The sequence below is a fragment of the Lonchura striata genome, chromosome W, assembly GCF_050655825.1.
Source record: "Lonchura striata isolate lonStrDom1 chromosome W, ASM5065582v1, whole genome shotgun sequence".
Classification (NCBI taxonomy): domain Eukaryota; kingdom Metazoa; phylum Chordata; class Aves; order Passeriformes; family Estrildidae; genus Lonchura; species Lonchura striata.
The window spans coordinates 38,459,716-38,477,356 of record NC_140743.1 but is presented as its reverse complement, the minus strand read 5'-3'; the positions used below and the strand labels follow the sequence as shown (position 1 = coordinate 38,477,356).

Here is a 17,641-nt window from a genome sequence, read left to right as displayed (position 1 = left end):
AGAAAGTAGCTGAAAAAAAGAATTGGGACATAATAGAAAGATTAGGTGCCCCAAAAGTACCTCTGGAGCAAAATGTTAATGCAAATGTTGCCTGTGATAACCCTATGGCTTTTCCAGTTTTTAAAGCAGTTCCTGGAACAGGGCAGGATGATAGTCATCACGTCTTTGCCTAAAAGGTTGAGCAAGATCGCCAATCGAAAGTGGCTCTGTTTGGTATTAATTCCTCAGAGGTAATGCAATTAATACATGTAATTAATGCAGATATGCTTGCACCTTATGACATCATGCATATTGCTACAATTTTATTCCAACCAGTACAATACAGTGTATTTCAAGCAACTTGGAGGCAAGTGTCTGAGTGCACAGCTTTAGTAAATATGCAGCTGCCTCAACATGACCGTCGTCATGCTGTGGGTGTTGATGCCTTATTGGGCACTGGACCTTTTGCCAACCCAGATTTACAGGCAAGATGGGATCCTTCAATTTTGACACAAGCTCAGCAAATAAGCATGAGTGCTTTAATTAAAACAATGGAAATGGCAGCTCCAAAACAGAGATATGTTACTATACAACAAGGGATGAGAGAACCATTTTTGCAGTTTGTGGAAAAGCTTGCTGCAGCTATTGAAAAACAGGAAGATGATTAACCTTTGCGACACAGATTGTGTATACAATTGGCAAAAGAAAATGCAAACCCAGATTGCAGAAAGATTATTGATACCTTACCTGGGGAACCCACATTGCCTGAAATGGTTACTGCTTGCTCAAAAGTTGGTTCAGTAGAGGATAAAATGGCAGCTATTGCTGCAGTTCTAAGACCTCCATCAAAATGCTATAAATGTGGACAGCAAGGGCACATAAGGGCACAGTGCAATACCCAGAAAATAACCTCTAAGTCAAATGCAAGCAGCAATGTTATGTGCAATTGTTGTGCTAAATTTGGGCACTATGCTAAACAATACAAGAGTAAATATCATGCAAATGGTCAGCTGTTTCAGGGAAACAGGAAGAAGAGAGCAAAGGGGCGCGTGGGGACACAAATATCCCGACAACCACAGCAGCAATTATGGGCCTTCCCGGTACTGCAAAGCTACTCATTTGCGAACAATAATCAGGAGCAACAAGTGGGTCTGCAGGGATTGATATACCCACCACCAACACAGTAACTATTTTGACAAAAGAAATATGCAAAGTGCCCCTCGATGCTTATGGTCCAATAGGACGGGGATTGAGTGCATTTTTGATAGGGAGATCAAGTACTACACTTAAAGGTATTCATGTCTGTTTAGGACAGATTCATGTTATGGTATCAATTGATGACCTCCCTGTCACTATTCAGAAAGGAACTTGCATTGCTCAACTTGTACCTTTTGTAAGTTCTGTTCCCAATACAGTGGACCGAAGTCACGGCACAGGAAGTTTTGGATCAACAGGAGTACCTCAAGTGTTCTGGACTGAGAAAGTAATGGAGAACCGTCTGGAAAACACATGCATCCTCACAGCCAGTGGATACCGTCCAGGAATCATATAAGTAACAGGTTTGATTGACACTGGAGCAGATGTTACAATACTCTCGTGACTTTGTTGGCCTCAATTGTGGCTTCTCACTCATGCAAGTTTTGGACTCATGGGGTTGGGTGGTGCTACAACAGGTGGCTTGTCAGCCATTGTATTTAATGTGAAACATCCTGATGGCCAACAAGCTATAGCATCAGACCCTATGTTGCCGATGCTCCTCAAAGTTTGTGGGGACGAGATTGCTTATCTCAATGGGGTGTCAAAATTACCATGGATTTTTAAATGGGGCCACTGTGATGCAGGGCAGTGAATGTCCAGTTGTAGCCTTGACATGGTTGACAGATAAACCTGTCTGGGTTGACCAGTAGCCCCTTACTACCAAAAAGATTACTGCCCTGCAAGAATTAGTTGCAGAATAATTGCAAGCGGGACATATTGAAGAATCTTTCAGCCCCTGGAATACCCCTGTTTTTGTAATACAAAAGAAATCAGGAAAATGGAGACTTTTACATGATTTATGCCAGATAAATGCTCTAATGGCAACAATGGGAGCTTTACAACTAGGCCTTCCTACACCGACAATGATTCCACAGGAATGGCAAATAGTTGTCATTGATTTGAAAGATTGCTTCTTTCCTATTCCACTGGCTGAGCAAGACAAAGAAAAATTTGCTTTTACTGTGCCTTACACAAATCATGCTGAACCCAATAAAGATATCAATGGAGGGTACTCCCCCAAAGCATGAAAAACTCAATGACTATTTGTCAATGGTTTGTGGCACAGACCTTGTCAAAAGCACAGGAGCAATTTAATAACTGATATTGTTATCACTACATGGATCATATCTTGTTGGCATCTGACAACAAACAACAGTTATCAGATCTTAAACAATGTGCTGTGACAAATTTGAAAGACTGGTCTGATCATTGTCCCAGAGAAAGTGCAGGAGCACATGCCTTGGAAATATCTAGGTATGTTGGTGACTAATACTCAAGTTATGCCTCAATCTGTGAAATTAGATATTGATGTTAAAACTGTTACTGATGTACAGAAATTGGTTGGTTCAATAGGTTGGATTTGATCATATTTAGTCATAACAAATCATCACATGCAACCATTGTTTGATTTCCTATCAGGGATCACTTCCTCTACTGATGAGAGGCAATTGACCCTGGCAGCAAAGAAGACCCTAGAAGAAATTGAATTAGCCTGAGCATAAAAATTTGTTAACAGAATAGATACCTCTGTTGATGTTCAATTGTTTATTCTTAAGGATCATGAAATACCATGTGGAATATTGTGTCAATGAAGTGATAATTGGGAAGACCAACTGAATATTTTGAAATGGATATTTTTATCTTTCAGATGGCAGAAAACTTTATGAGCTTTTTGCAGATATTATCCTCAAAGGCCGCAGGCGTTGTCATGAGGTTTTGGGACACAGCCCTGTGACCATTGTGATACCTGTACAAGTGGTATTTTGAATGGTGCTTTCAAAATAATAATGAATTGCAATCTGCCTTATCTTATTTTACAGGCTAAATAAAATACCATTTGCCTTCTCATCCTGTTTTAAAACTGACCAAGGAGATCCCTTCTGAAGGGAAGCAAATTTGTTCTCCTGTTCCAGTGGAAGGTATAACAGTTTTTACAGATGGATCAGGGAAAACCGGAAAAGCAGATGTGGCTTGGAGAAAGGATGATCACTGGGAATATGAGACAATAATTCAGCAAGGATCTCCTCAATTGGTTGAACTTTGCCCTGGTTTTTTGGCTTTTACTTTATTTCCTGATTCTATAAATGTAGTTACTGATTCCATTTATGTTGCTAATCTAGTTAAGCATTTAGTTCAAGCAGTGTTGTATAATATTCAAGAGAAACCATTATTTACCATGTCAGTGAAACCATGGACAGTTATTTGTGCTCGAAAACATCCTTATTTCATCATGCATATTCATAGCCACACATCGTTACCTGGATTTTTTGTTGAAGGCAATGCCTATATAGATTCCCGAGGAGATGCTGCTGCAATCAAAAGTGTACCTAATGTGTTGCAGCAGGCAGTTTTGTCTCATCAATTTTTTCATCAGAGTGCTCAAGCTTTACAGCAGCAATTTAAATTGTCTCCTGGTGAAGCAAAATCAAGTCTTGTCCTGACTGCCACACAACTCATGTTTCTGAATATTATGGTACCAACCCTAGGGGTCTATCCACTTTAGAGGAATGGCAAACTGATGCCACAAAAATGCCAGAATTTGGTTGCTTTAAGTATGCTCATGTTACAGTTGATACCTTTTCTCGTGCAATGGTTGCTTCAGCATTCACAGGAGAAAAACTCGTGATGTTATTCGTCATTTTTATCATGCCTTTTCTATCCTAGGTGTTTCATATCACATAAAAACGGATAACAGCCCAGCATATGCTTTGCAGAAAATGTAAGCATTCTTTGGTGCTTGGGGCACTGAGCATTCACAACAGGTATTCCACATGTACCCACGGGCCAAGCAATCATCGAAAGGGCACATGGTCTTCTTAAACATCAGGTTCAAAAAAAAAAAGAGGGAATACAACAGTAGTCACCTCAAGTGAGATTAGATAAAGATGTTTGTGTAAAATTTTTTGCGTCCCCTACCTGACTCACAGTTATTTCAAATTTTTTACTATTTTTCCTCTTTGAATTCTAAGCAACCAGATTTTCGTAGAAATGTTAAGGTATGGGTCAAGGATTTAATTACTGTTATGTGGTCTAGTCCAGTGGAAAAAAATAACCTGGGGGAGGGGCTATGCTTGTGTTTTGACAGATAATGGTCCTCGATGGGTTCCTGCTCTCTGTGTTAAACCTTATTTGGAGCGCGCAGGAAGGGACAGGATGGATGGTTCCTGTCCTGGGTTGTAAGATAAGCTTGTATTCTATTTGCCATCTGTTGAAGGCAAACCTGTTGGGCAGGTTTGTTATCTTTTCCAAGAACCGGTTTTGCTCCTAAGAGGTAATGGTTTGTTAGTGGGCCATTGACTGATTCAATACAGGGCTGGTAACATAACACCATCCTATTGTGAGATGTTCCACCCAGAGGGGGAAGCCAAGCACTCTTTTATTGGATATAAGGGGGTACCTTTTTGGGGACAGAGCAGCTCTTTACTTTGGGGGATTGCCAGAGAAGCAGCTCTTTTCGGCGGCACTCGCAGCGAAGCAGCCGGAGCGCGCTGAGGCGACGGCGGCGGAGCTCGGAGGCAACCCCGGTGCAGAGGAAGACCGGCCCCACTGCCACCAGATCTTCAGAGGAAAACTATACCCTTCTAAAGATCACCACTGCAGCTGCAATTCATCAATCACTGCAAGGGGAGCAATTGTCCCAGCAGGACTGCTACTGGCACCCCGAATCCTCAGGTTCTGGACTTTTTCACTGGTTTTGTTTGTACCGATTGCATTTGCCTTTTTAAATTGTTGTCTAGTTTTCTCCTAGTAAAGAATTGTTACTCCCATTCCCATATCTTTGCCTGAGAGCCTTTTGATTTAAAACTCCTAGTAATTCGGAGGGAGGGGGTTTACCTTCTCCATTGCACAGGAGGCTTTAGCCCTCCTTCGCAGATTCCTGTCTTGTCGAACCTAGACAGTTCCGCAGCTGAAGCAGAATGTGTGGATGACACTGGCTAAGGCTGATAGCAAAAGGGTTTTAAAATCATGGGGATTTAGGGTTAAAAGTAAAATTAAGCTTAGTAGGCCCTGAAAAGAACATAAATACCCTAAGTACATGAAGACTTTGTACCTTGCTAGAACTGCACCTGTGTAGCTAGTACATGATAAATGATATAATTGTTAGATGTGATGATTGTTTAGTAATTAAATACAATTACTGTTTAATCATAAGAATAATCATGAGAAACTGTGGTCAGGGACCTAGGAAAGATCACGAGAAACTCATGTCAATGTATACAATAGAACAATATAAGTTTAATAATAATTAATATGTAAGTTATATAACAATAAAATATAAAATATGTTCAGCTCGACAGCCATGTCGGAGTCAGATTTGGGTCTGTACCCCTGATTCCCAGAGCTCTCAATAAAAGCACCAACATATAATCATATCCCGTGATTATGTGTGTTCCTGAACGCTAACATTTTGGCGAACCCAGATTGGGACCCTGTGGGCGCTGCTGAGGACCCCGTGACCCGATCATGCTCCAGACAGCACTGAGGGATTCTCGGGGCGCCCATCAGTGCCGTGACCCTCCGCCGCTCACAACATCCCCTGGAGAGAGGTAAGGTGCTTTTAATCTGGTGTGGAACTGTAGGGAGCGATGTGCTCCAGGACGGTTTAGATGAATGGAGACAAAAGATCTCTGAAGGCTGCTCTTAGCATATAAGGTCTATTAGGGATGGAAAAAGGTCTTGCTTGGAGCTGCCAGACGCAGCACCTAGCAAGGCTTGAGGGGATGGGGGAGGGGAGAGACAAGAGGATGCCCTAGGAGAGGGTGGAGGTCCTAAGAGGGGGGAAGATCCGAGAGGGGAAGTTCCAAGAGGGCGTCTGGCCCCTTGGAGACCCCTTATCAGAGGGCTTCAAGGTGGGCTGGAACAAGATTTGGGCCAATGGGGTTACAGGCACTTGATGTTTTAGGGGAGGGTTACAGGTGCGGGGTGAGACATACATTTTGGGGGGTGAGATGGAACAGTCCATTTGACTTTTGGACTTATCTGTAGGTAAGGGTATTGTCCAGCCAGTATGGAGGATTGTTTTCATCCTGGCTGTATTATTATGAATAATTATATTTATCCATCCTTCCCCACATCTGCCCCGTTCTGTTAAACTATTTGAAATACTAAACATTGACTTAACTACTATTTTCTGTACACTCTGAGGTATACAGGGTATTGCTACTGAAACTACACTTATTACTTTTAGAATAATCAAACCTACTTTACAGAGTTCCTTTAGCTAAGGTGCAAAGCTCAAACCGTCAAATAAGCTGTTCAGCTAAGATGGGTTATCCCTTATTTAATCACTGATTATAGTAGAGGTGGCATTTACTTCTTTATTGAGCCAACATTTTAACTTGTTTGACTGCTTTAGTGTAATGGAAGAACTTAATTGAGGTAGCATTATCAAAACCTTCTGGAAAAGGTCCTTTAATTAAACAGGTTGAAAAAGGTCTGTTAGGGCTTGTGTCAGCTAGACAGATGGTACCAGAGCCTGCAGACTTGGCTAAAGCAACCCAGGCTTTTGTCTTTGGTTGACTTACAGGTAAAACTTCAATACAAAAACTAAAACAAAAGAACAAAAGCAACATGCACACGCACAAATGACAAAACTCCGTTCTTTTCTCGAGTTGTTTCTGGCAGGTCATTTCCTCTTGACTCTGCGCAGTTCAGGTGTAGATGCTTGCTTCTTGGCTTGTACTTCCAGAAGCACTGCCTGGTGTGGGGGTGCCAGCGGGCTTCACATTCTTCGCTGGGACCCATTTGGGTCCTTCACCTGTGAAAACATAAGCAAACCCTTTCCCCCATGTTATAAACTTGCATGGTCCTTCTATTTGTCCTGGATCTAAGGTTTTCATTAAGACTGGGGGGTGCCTCTATATTTTTGCTTTTTTGTTATTCAGGAAATGTCTATAAATCAGGGGGTCAGGCTCTCCTACAGAGCTATTTAAAAAATTATAAACATACAAAGCCTTACTCAACCTCCTTTGAGGTGTAGCCTGATCTACTCCCCCTTTCTGTTGATTTAAACTGCGTTTTAGGGTTTGATATGTTCTTTCTATGGTACTTTTCAACAGCTGTTTAAAATAGAAAGAGGAGATACCACCGTCATTGATCGCTTTTAGGAATTCTTTCTCATCCTGAGATGGGACAGCTGTCCTTTTTCTAGGACCACCAGGTTCCTGGCTGAATGCCACAGGCATGGTTTGGGGATCTAGACTGTCCTCTTTGTGACTATCACATCTGAGTCCATGCGAGTCTGTCAGTTGGAGATTATCAACACCTTTCTGGGAATTCAGGTTCCATCCTTCTCCCTCTCGCTGCGTGCCAAGCTGTGGTGAGGTACTGCGTGGACCAGGTGCAGGAGCTGCTGGTAGCTGGGGCAGAAGAGCAGGAGGAGTGGAGCCTGTCAGCAGAGGCACATGGGAAGAACCTGCAGGTGCGGAAGGATATCTTGAAGCTTGGGCTGCAGCCGCAAAATGTAGATCTGGCGGAGGAAGGGGCGCAGAGGGATATGCATAGGATGCTGTAGAATCATGTTGTGGTGCTTCAGGCAGATTGGTTGGAGGGTGGGGGGCGGTTGGAGGCTGCGGTCGTGGAGGAGCTGCTGGTGGCTGTAAGGCTGGGGTTTCCAGAAGCTGCGAAGGAGGCGGTGTAGGGAAAACTATTTGTGATGAGGCTGTAAGAAGATCCAGCCGGGCTTGCTGTGTGGACGGATATGGTGGTAAAGTCGGAAAACTCATAAGAAGTGGTGGCGGTGGCTGGGGCTCTCCAGCCAGGAATGGGGGCTGTGGCGATGCTGTGGGGGGGCGCGGGGACGTCGGCTGGGTGTAGACCGCGGCATGGGGCACGTGGGAAGCAGCAGGCTGCATCAGAGGCACAGCGGGGGTGGTGTGGAACGGCTGGTCCGGGGGTAGCGCGAACTGCGCATGCGCGGGGCGTGTCACGAGGTCCGCATGGCGAGGCATGATGGAAGCCAAGTCCACCGCGTGTCCGGAGGGCTCGGTCACGGGGCCCGTGGCTGCGTGGCCGGAGGGCTCAGGAACGGGGGCCGGGGCCGTGGAAGAGAGCTGCCACGTGTTCACGGGTGCGGGAGAAGGCAGGGGCGCGGTACGGAGCCCCATAGCGTCTCCCTGTGGTTGGGGGGTTCGGGCTGGGGTGGCGGCGCGGGGCTTCCAGCCGGACGCCGCTGTGGCGCTGGGACCGGGGGCATGGTCACGTGGCTCTGCAGCGCGAGTGTTGCCGCTCCCCAGACCTCGGGCATACCCGCAGGAGACAGCGGCGGCGAGCCAGCCGCGGCGAGGGCTGGCTGTATTGCCTGTAAAAACGCAGACACGTGGCTTTGTAACAGGCCAGCGGCGGTGGTTACCACTGCCGCCAAAGACACCGCTGAGGGGGCGGCGTGGCCAGGGGAACCGTGGCAGGGGGGGAGGTGGGGCGGCCGTGAAGGCCGAAGCCGAGAGAGCCGGCGCCGGGCGGTGGTCAGGGGGGGATGGGGGCACGGCAGGGAGAAAAGATGATGTGATGATTGTTTAGTAATTAAATATAATTACTGTTTAATCGCAAGAATAATCATGAGAAACTGTGGTCAGGGCCCTAAGAAAGATCACGAGAAACTCATGTCAATGTATACAATAGAACAATATAAGTTTAACAATTAATATGCAAGTTATATAACAATAAAATATAAAATACGTTCAGCTCGAAAGCCATGTCGGAGTCAGATTTGGGTCTGTACCCCTGATTCCCAGAGCTCTCAATAAAAGCACCTGCATATAATCATATCCCGTGATTATGTGTGTTCCTGAATGCTAACAAGGCCATATACCAGGACATGTATCTCATCAGTCTTAATGTGCCTTCATAGTAACTAAAGGGTGTGGTTTTGGTTTGCTCTGATCAGGACAATGCAGGTTTTTGGAACCTTTGTTCTAGCATTCCTATATCGCATTTTGAGCACTTGGGATGGTTATAGCTTAAGGTTTACGTATTAGACATATAACTTTATAGGATAGAGTAGTTAAGAAACTTAAAAGCACTTATAGATGGATGAAGGATGAGAATGATTGTATTAAGAATGGGAATGTTAATTTTGTTAATGGTTGTGATTGTTGTTTTGTGTTTCCCCGTCTGCTTGGATTTTTGCAAAGGGCGCTGCAAAAATCCATAGCGGCTGTGTTTACAGTTCAAAAACAAAAAGGGGGAATTGTGGAAGGGGCTAACAGCAGGCCTGTTAGCTAAAGGAGTGAGAAGAAGCTGAGAAGCAAGAAGAAGCTCATAAGGAGCTCTCTCCAAGGCTGTTACCAAGGAGACCAAGAGAAGAGAGGAATTGAAGAAAGATAAGGAGAGAACTTTGCAGCTGGATGAATTATTTTTAGAAAGTTAGCTGAAGTCACTGTTACTCTTCACCAATGGTGTTATGTTGATTTATTGTGGCCAATAGTTGGGGTAGAAGAAGTATAAACAATTAGAAAGTGTATAAAAGGTCATCCATTTTCGATAATAAAGAGTTGTCATCTGAGACTGCTTGTAGTCTCTGCTTTGTGTCATGACCGCCTCAACAACTACAATTCAGCACCTGAATTTTCCCTTTTAATAAGGGAACCTGGAAAAGCAGTTCCTAAGAAAACAACATATTGACTTCTACATTTTTGTTCTGAGGTCAAAGAATCAATTTCTAGGACTATTGAGGCCTCACACTATGTTGCAAGAGTACCCCCTCGGTTTCAGTCCAATGACCAGAATTTGTATACAGTCAAGTATTTTACTTGGCAGTTTTTTAGGTACAGAAATGGTCAGGCAGACCAGATTTTCTTAACTCTGCCCACCCTGGCACTCCATTTTAGATCTGTCTGCGCTTTCTTAGACCACAACACTCCCAGCAGGATACTAGAGGGAAAGGCCATTAGAAAATGGCACTTAATTTTAATTGGGAAGATTCCTTTCTGTCAAGAGCATTCTTCTAATTAGCCAAGTACCACAAGTACCACACTAAGAAACCCAGCATCACAAGCAAAAAGATACTTCCCATCTTAAATCCTTGAAAATTAACATGAAGAAACAAGAATTATGGGGATATCTACTTGATTTCCCTGAAAATGTTTCTGATTAAGCCCTTTTACAAGTACCTCCTGAGCAATGAATAAGTATCCTCTTGTCCTGGTTTGTAAGATAAGCTTGTATTCTATTTGCCATCTGTTGGAGGTTGGGCAGGTTTGTTATCTCTTCCAAGAACAATGGTTTGCTCCGAAGAGGTAATCGTTTGTTAATGGGCCATTGACTGACTCAATGCAGGGCTGGTAACGTAACACCATCCCATTGTGAGATGCTCCACCCAGAGGGGGAAGCCAAGCACTCTTTTATTGTATAAAGGGGTACCTTTTGGGAGACACAGCAGCTCTCTCTCTTTTTGCGGGATTCCCAGAGATTCAGCTCCTTCGGCGGGATTCCCAGAGAAACGGCCGGAGCGTGGTGAGGCAGCGGCGGCGGAGCTCGGAGGCGGCCCCGGCGCAGAGGAAGACCGGCCCAACTGCCACCAGATCTTCAGAGAAAACTATACCCTTCTAAAGATCACCACTTCAGCGGCAATTCATCAGCCACTGCAAGAGGAGCAGCTGTCATTTCAACCGGACTGATACTAACACCCCGACTCCTTAGGGTGTCAGGTTGTGGACTTTATCACTAGTTTTGTTTGTACCAATTGCATTTGCCTTTTTAAATTGTTATCTAGTTTTCTCCTAGTAAAGAATTGTTACTCCCATTCCCATATCTTTGCCTGAGAGCCTTTTAATTTAAAAATCCTGGTAATTCGGAGGGAGGGGGTTTACCTTCTCCATTGCACAGGAGGCTTTTGCCCTCCTTCACAGACTCCTGTCTTGTCAAACCAAGACACCTCTCTATACTTTGTAATTCATCAGTAGTTCTGAGAGCAATACCAAACACTGTTGGACTTTTACAATTTTTCTTGTGCCCCTTGCCCATCCTCAATATGCACTGAAGTGCCCACTTGAAGAAGCAAGGGACAGCATAAACAGGAGATTCCTTCAGACAAGATGTGGCTATATTGTCCTTTCCATTCTCCCTTGTCTGCAACACAGACAAATTCCTGGTGCCTGTGCTTCAGAGACTAAGTTATTGAAGGTACTGCAACACTCAGAAATGCATTTTAAGTTGAAGTTCTGGCTGAGGGGTGGCCAGCGAGGCACACAGGGATTTTCACTTGGCTTTAAGCTAGAGAGAATATGCCTGGCTAGCACAGGAGTCCAGGGCTCAGCATGGGCTGGCCAGAGGATCAGCTCCACCTGCATCACACATAGCTCTGCAACGGTGTTCCTAGGAATGAGCTGTACCTCAGTTCAGTAATTTATTCACAGCAGCAATTGCAATAGAAGCTAAGAACTTCTCAGACACCTTGGAAATGTGAGTTTATGGAAAATAAGGTTATCAGACCACCAGAAATAGATCTCAGAGCTCACACCTGGATGCTGAAAGATGCTGCTGCTTTGCCAAGATGCAGTGACAGCCCATCTGTTCAAGAACAGCAAAAAAAGAAACAAGCAAAGAAAACAGGTGATCTCCATCAAAGCCTGCTTTATTTAACATCTGCACCAGGTGAGGGATATTAATTCACAAGGTCCGTAAGTGCCTCTCATCTGAGGGGCAGAAATTAAGACACCAAGCTACCACTTGACATAGCTGGATTATAACTCCAATCTGTTAATTTTGCAGTTGCAAGGTATATACAAAGCAAGTGCTCACGTGAAGGAAGATGATGAAATTCTGGAGAAGAGTAACTAAACATAAGTATCTTAAGGATTAAGATATGAAAAGCAGTCAAAGACTTAAAATAGAGGCAGCAAATATAGCCCCATCATGCAGTTCAGGAGTTCCCCTCATTAAGGAAGTCACAAGTCACCCACAATGTGAATATAATCTTTGTGGATAGACTAAGTCTAGTAAGATCACTAGGTACTCTTGCTATGATCTTAAAAATGGATCTATGTAGAAAATGAACAACTGAGTCTAGGAACAAACACCTATTAACTGTTCTTTGGTAATTTATTCACCTTAGACTAACAGCAGCAGCACAGATGAGGGGAACCAAACAAATGGAAAGTGCCCAAGGAGAGCACTACCAATTTTCCTTATCAGACTTGACTGTACAAGGGAGAAAACTGGAGGAATTATCAGAAATAAGGTGAAGAGGGTAAGCACCACCCTCATTTCTCTGCTCAAGCCAATATTGCAAAGTAGCTTCTGCTTAGGAAGGTCTATCACATAACACCCAATTGTTACTGCGACATTGCTACCCAGTAGAATCTATGATTTTGTCACCTCATTCCTGGTAATTTCTCCAGCTTTTTCCCTTGTACAGTCAAGTCAGCCAGAGATAATTTTACTACTGAACCCATAGTTAAGTCACTGGGTTTGATTACCTGTGATTATAAATACTGAAAATGCAATACCCAAAGATACTCAAATTAACATGGTAGTTCACTGAAAAGAGCTGAGTGATAAAATTAACTAGTTTCTACAGTCACTGGCAGCACAGAAGAACCCACATGACTGAAAAATTAACAGGAGGAAAAAAAAGTCCAACGATCTGTTATAATTAAAGTTCTTTTCTCTGCTTCAAGTGCCTAATATGAGATAAGCTAGAGTCTGTTCCCCCCCAGAAATAGACTTACTGTGTAATCCTCCCATCAGTGAAACATGTACTAGGGCAACTACCCAGTTCTCCTATCTAAACCAGCCTCAAAGGTCTGCCCAGTTTTAAAAAAAGCAAATTAAATGTCTCAAGCATGGTTTGACAAAATGCCAGCAAGCACATTTCTGCTTAACCTCTGCAAGTACACTATTGTACAAATGTGCCTCCTGTTGAGGGAGTGACCAAATTATTATTTGTCTGCTTAAAAAAAGGCAAAAAGCCCAGAAGTTCCTCTCCCAAATTAAGTACAAAGACACCTCATAGGACCTTTGGGACTTCACCTCAGACCTGGAGCTGTCTGATTGGACAGAGGCCAAGAGGTCCCACCTAGGTAATTCACTAGAAAAGGAAGATAACAAAGGAAATAATTGCTTTTGTGGGGTGTTTTAGCAGGAGCAAGGACCTCTTGGCCCTGGCTCGGTTTTTCTTTGTAAAAACTTTGTTATTTTGCCTTTTATTAAACCTTTTTCTGTTTCCAACACTACCTCAGAAGCCATGCTGCTAATTTTATGCCATTTGGGGTAGCAGAGCTATCTCAGGTGTGATGGGTTTCTCTGAGAGCTCATAAGACCTGGCTTGAAGAGTAACACATCACAATACTGCTACAGTAAAAAGCTGGGATGATTTGGGGTGGAGGAGGCAGCCCCAAACAGACCATTCAGATGGGCAGGAAAGAACAAGGGAGGGAACTTGTTAAAAAACATTAAAAAAGACAGCCTGAAAATGCAAATGCCAGTGGGTCTCAGCAGAACACAGTGAGACACAGTGAGCAGAACTCAGTCACCAGACTGAATTTCATGTATCAGGGGTATATCTATTTGAATACCAGGGTGCACTTAACTTGCTTCCAAGAAGAAATGAGAGATACCTACTGTACGGTCATTCCTGCACTTCAATGGAAAACCAGTGCTTCTCATACCATGATCCTGGATTTCAACTGATTTCTAAACCAGTAGGGCAAAAAAATCAATTCAAGTAAGAAAACCTGTCTTTTTATCCCATTTCTCATATGACTTATATTTGGACAGTTGGCATATCATCATTTTTCTCTGCTTATTTTTCTAACCGTGACTGGACCAAAAGTGACATACAACCAACCACAAAATATTCTGAAACTTAGCATCTATAATTCTATATTGCTACAAGCATTTAAAACCACTGAAACAAGCTAGAAATTAAGTTCTCTCTGGCCCAATTTGTGTTCTTGCAGCACTATATCTAGTTTGTTCCAAATTTTTGGGGGGCTTTTCATACAGCAACAAGGATGGCTCCCTCCCTATGACAAGTTATTTTTGCAAGAAAGCACCATGAAAGCAGAATGTACAGAAGCATATGAAACTCGAGAAATTTTACATCATTGTCCAGATTCTTCTGAGAATTGTCCAAAGCTTCTTATGCAGAAAAAAAGTGAGGAAAAAGGCACTCACACTACCAAGCTTTAGGACCACACACTGAAGTATTTGTGATCAGTTGCCAGAGAAGGACATGTTCCAAGGGTTCCAAGGTGACTTCTTCAATAACCTAGAGACTTCAGACTCTGCAGAAAGATCAGCCTCCATGTTTAGAGGCTAGACCTTAGTCCATAAAAATACCCCTCACCCAGACCTGGAATATACTTCAAATTTATAGATCAACATCAGGGCTAGGGTTTCCAGATCAGTAGTTTTCCTTTGGTACTGGTGACATTAAGCACCTAGCTAGTTGTATCAGCAGAATTAGAGAACACTCAGAGGCAAGTGTCTAGTTTCTTTAGAAAAGAGGGGGAAATAAAGGCACCTCAAACCAAGCCAAAGAAAACAGCTAACCAGAAATTGTTCCCTGTGACAGTGTGATCTTACATGGTAGCTGGAGGAATAATCCTAGAAATACACATCCTGCCATACTTCACCAAGATTTGTTTTTCTCTGTATACTTCCAGTTTTCAAAACCCCTAAAATAACCAAAGCAGTTAGTTGCCATCACAGAACAACACAAGCACCATTACATCTTTAGAAGACAACTAACAACTCAAAATATGAGAGCTCCTTTGTGTCTTGGTTCGACAAGACAGGAGTCTGTGGAAGAGGGCAAAGCCTCCTGTGCAATGGAGAACGGCAAACCCCCCTCCCTCTGAATTACCAGGATCTTTAAATTAAAAGGCTCTCAGGCAAAGATGTGGGAATGGGAGTAACAATTCTTTACTAGGAGAAAACTAGACAACAATTTAAAAAGGCAAATGCAATCGGTACAAACAAAACCAGTGAGAAAGTCCAGAACCTGAGGAGTCGGGGTGCCCGCAGCAGTTCTGCTGGGACAATTGCTCCCCTTGCAATGGTTGATGAGTTGCAGCTGAAGTGGTGATCTTTAGAAGGGTATAGTTTTCCTCTGAAGATCTGGTGGCAGTGGGGCCGGTCTTCCTCTGCGCCGGGGTTGCCTCTGAGCTCCGCTGCCGTCGCCTCAGCGCGCTCCGACTGCTTCGCTGCGAGATCCTGCGAAGAGAGAGAGAGCTGCTTCCCTGGGAATCCCGCGAAGAGAGAGAGCGAGCTGTTTCTCCCGGAGTCCCGCCCAGAGAGCTGCCTCCTCTCCCCAAAAAGCTACCCCTTTAAACAATAATAGAGTGCTTGGCTTCCCCCTCTGGGTGGGACCCCTCACGGTGTTACATTTACCAGCCCGGCAGTGAGTCAGTCAATAGTGTATAAACAAACCATTGCCTCTACGGGGCAAACCATTGTCTCTGAGAGAGATAACAAAAACCTGTCCAACCGGTTTGCCTTCAACAGATGGCAAATGGAATACAAGCTTATCTTACAACCCAGGACATTATCCACCCCTTATTCTATTTCCATCTGCACACCATGAAATCTTACACCCAGTTCTCTCTTAAGACCAAGTTTCCCTGTGGTACACAGCGGGTCTCCCCATCTTTCTGCATTACCCACCAAGTGTAACCAGGTCCTTGAGCAAAGACAATCCCACGAATGGGTTGGTCTTTGCCTGAGGTGGGATTAATCCAAACAGTTTTCCCTAAAATACCTTTCATATGTACTACAGGGACCTTATCTCCATCTACTGCGTGTAAGGGTTCTGACTGAGCAGGGCCAGCTCGATTGACAGACCCCCGGGTGTTGACCATCCAGGTTGCTTTTGCCAGGTTAATTTCCCAGTTTCTAAATGTTCCCCCACCAAGTGCCTTTAGGGTAGTCTTAAGGAGTCCGTTGCACCGTTCAACTTTGCCGGCAGCTGGAGCATGATAGGGAATATGATAGATCCATTCGATACCATGTTCTCTGGCCCAGGTGTTGATAAGGCTGTTCTTGAAATGGGTGCCGTTGTCAGACTCAATTCTCTCAGGGGTGCCGTGTCTCCACAGGACTTGCTTTTCCAAGCCTAAGATGGTGTTCCGGGCAGTGGCATGAGGTACAGGGAAAGTCTCCAGCCATCCAGTGGTGGCTTCCACCATGGTCAGCACGTAGCGCTTGCCTTGGCGTGTCTGGGGCAGTGTGATATAGTCAATCTGCCAGGCCTCCCCATACTTGTACTTGGACCACCGCCCACCATACCATAGGGGCTTCACTCTCTTGGCCTGTTTGATGGCAGCACACGTCTCACAGTCATGGATAACCTGGGAAACACTGTCCATGGTTAGATCCACCCCTCGGTCTCGTGCCCACTTGTAGGTGGCATCTCTGCCCTGATGACCTGAGGCATCATGAGCCCATCGAGCCAGGAACAACTCCCCCTTATGGTGCCAATCTAAGTCTAGCTTTGACACCTCTATTTTTGCTGCCTGATCTACCTGCTCGTTGTTTCGGTGTTATTCATTAGCCCGACTTTTGGGGACATGGGCATCTACATGACGGACTTTCACCGTCAGCTTTTCCACCCGAGAGGCAATGTCTTTCCATATATCAGCAGCCCAGATTGGCTTTCCTCTACGTTGCCAGTTGGCCTTCCTCCACCTTCCCAGCCAGCCCCACAGAGCATTGGCTACCATCCATGAATCAGTATAAAGGTAGAGCTTTGGCCACTTCTCCCTTTCAGCAATGTCCAGAGCTAGCTGAACGGCCTTGAGTTCAGCGAGTTGGCTTGATCCACCTTCTCCTTCGGTAGCTTGTGCAACTTGGCGCGTGGGGCTCCATACGGCTGCTTTCCACTTCCGGTTCATCCCTACGATGCAACAGGAACCGTCAGTGAAAAGAGCGTAGCAGGTCTCCTCTGCTGGGAGTTGGTTGTATGGTGGAGCTTCTTCAGCCCTTGCCACTTGTACCTGCTCCTCATCATCAGTGAGACCAAAGTTTTCACCTTCTGGCCAGTTCGTAATTATCTCCAAAATCCCAGGGCGATTCAGGTTTCCAATACGGGCGCGTTGAGTGATGAGGGCAATCCATTTGCTCCATGTGGCGTCAGTGGCATGGTGGGTAGAGGGAACCTTTCCTTTAAACATCCACCCCAGCACCGATAGTCGGGGTGCCAGGAGGAGTTGTGTTTCTGTGCCAATTACCTCCGAGGAGGCTTGAACTCCTTCAAAGGCAGCCAAGATTTCCTTCTCTGTGGGAGTGTAGTTGGCTTCAGACCCTCTGTAACTTCGGCTCCAGAATCCCAGTGGTCGGCCTCGAGTCTCCCCAGGCACTTTCTGCCAAAGGCTCCAGGACAACCCATGGATCCCGGCTGCAGAGTAGAGCACATTCTTGACCTCTGGTCCCGTTCTGACTGGGCCAAGGGCTACAGCATGAGCGA

At 44.7% G+C, this 17,641-nt stretch overlaps 2 pseudogenes; one reads left to right on the top strand and one right to left on the bottom strand.

Moving 5' to 3' along the window:
- The first annotated feature begins 233 nt into the window (after positions 1-233).
- On the top strand, positions 234-5,693 carry LOC146763181 (endogenous retrovirus group K member 5 Gag polyprotein-like; annotated as a pseudogene).
- Positions 5,694-6,968: 1,275 nt separating this feature from the next.
- On the bottom strand, positions 6,969-8,383 carry LOC146763180 (uncharacterized; annotated as a pseudogene).
- Positions 8,384-17,641: the final 9,258 nt, after the last annotated feature.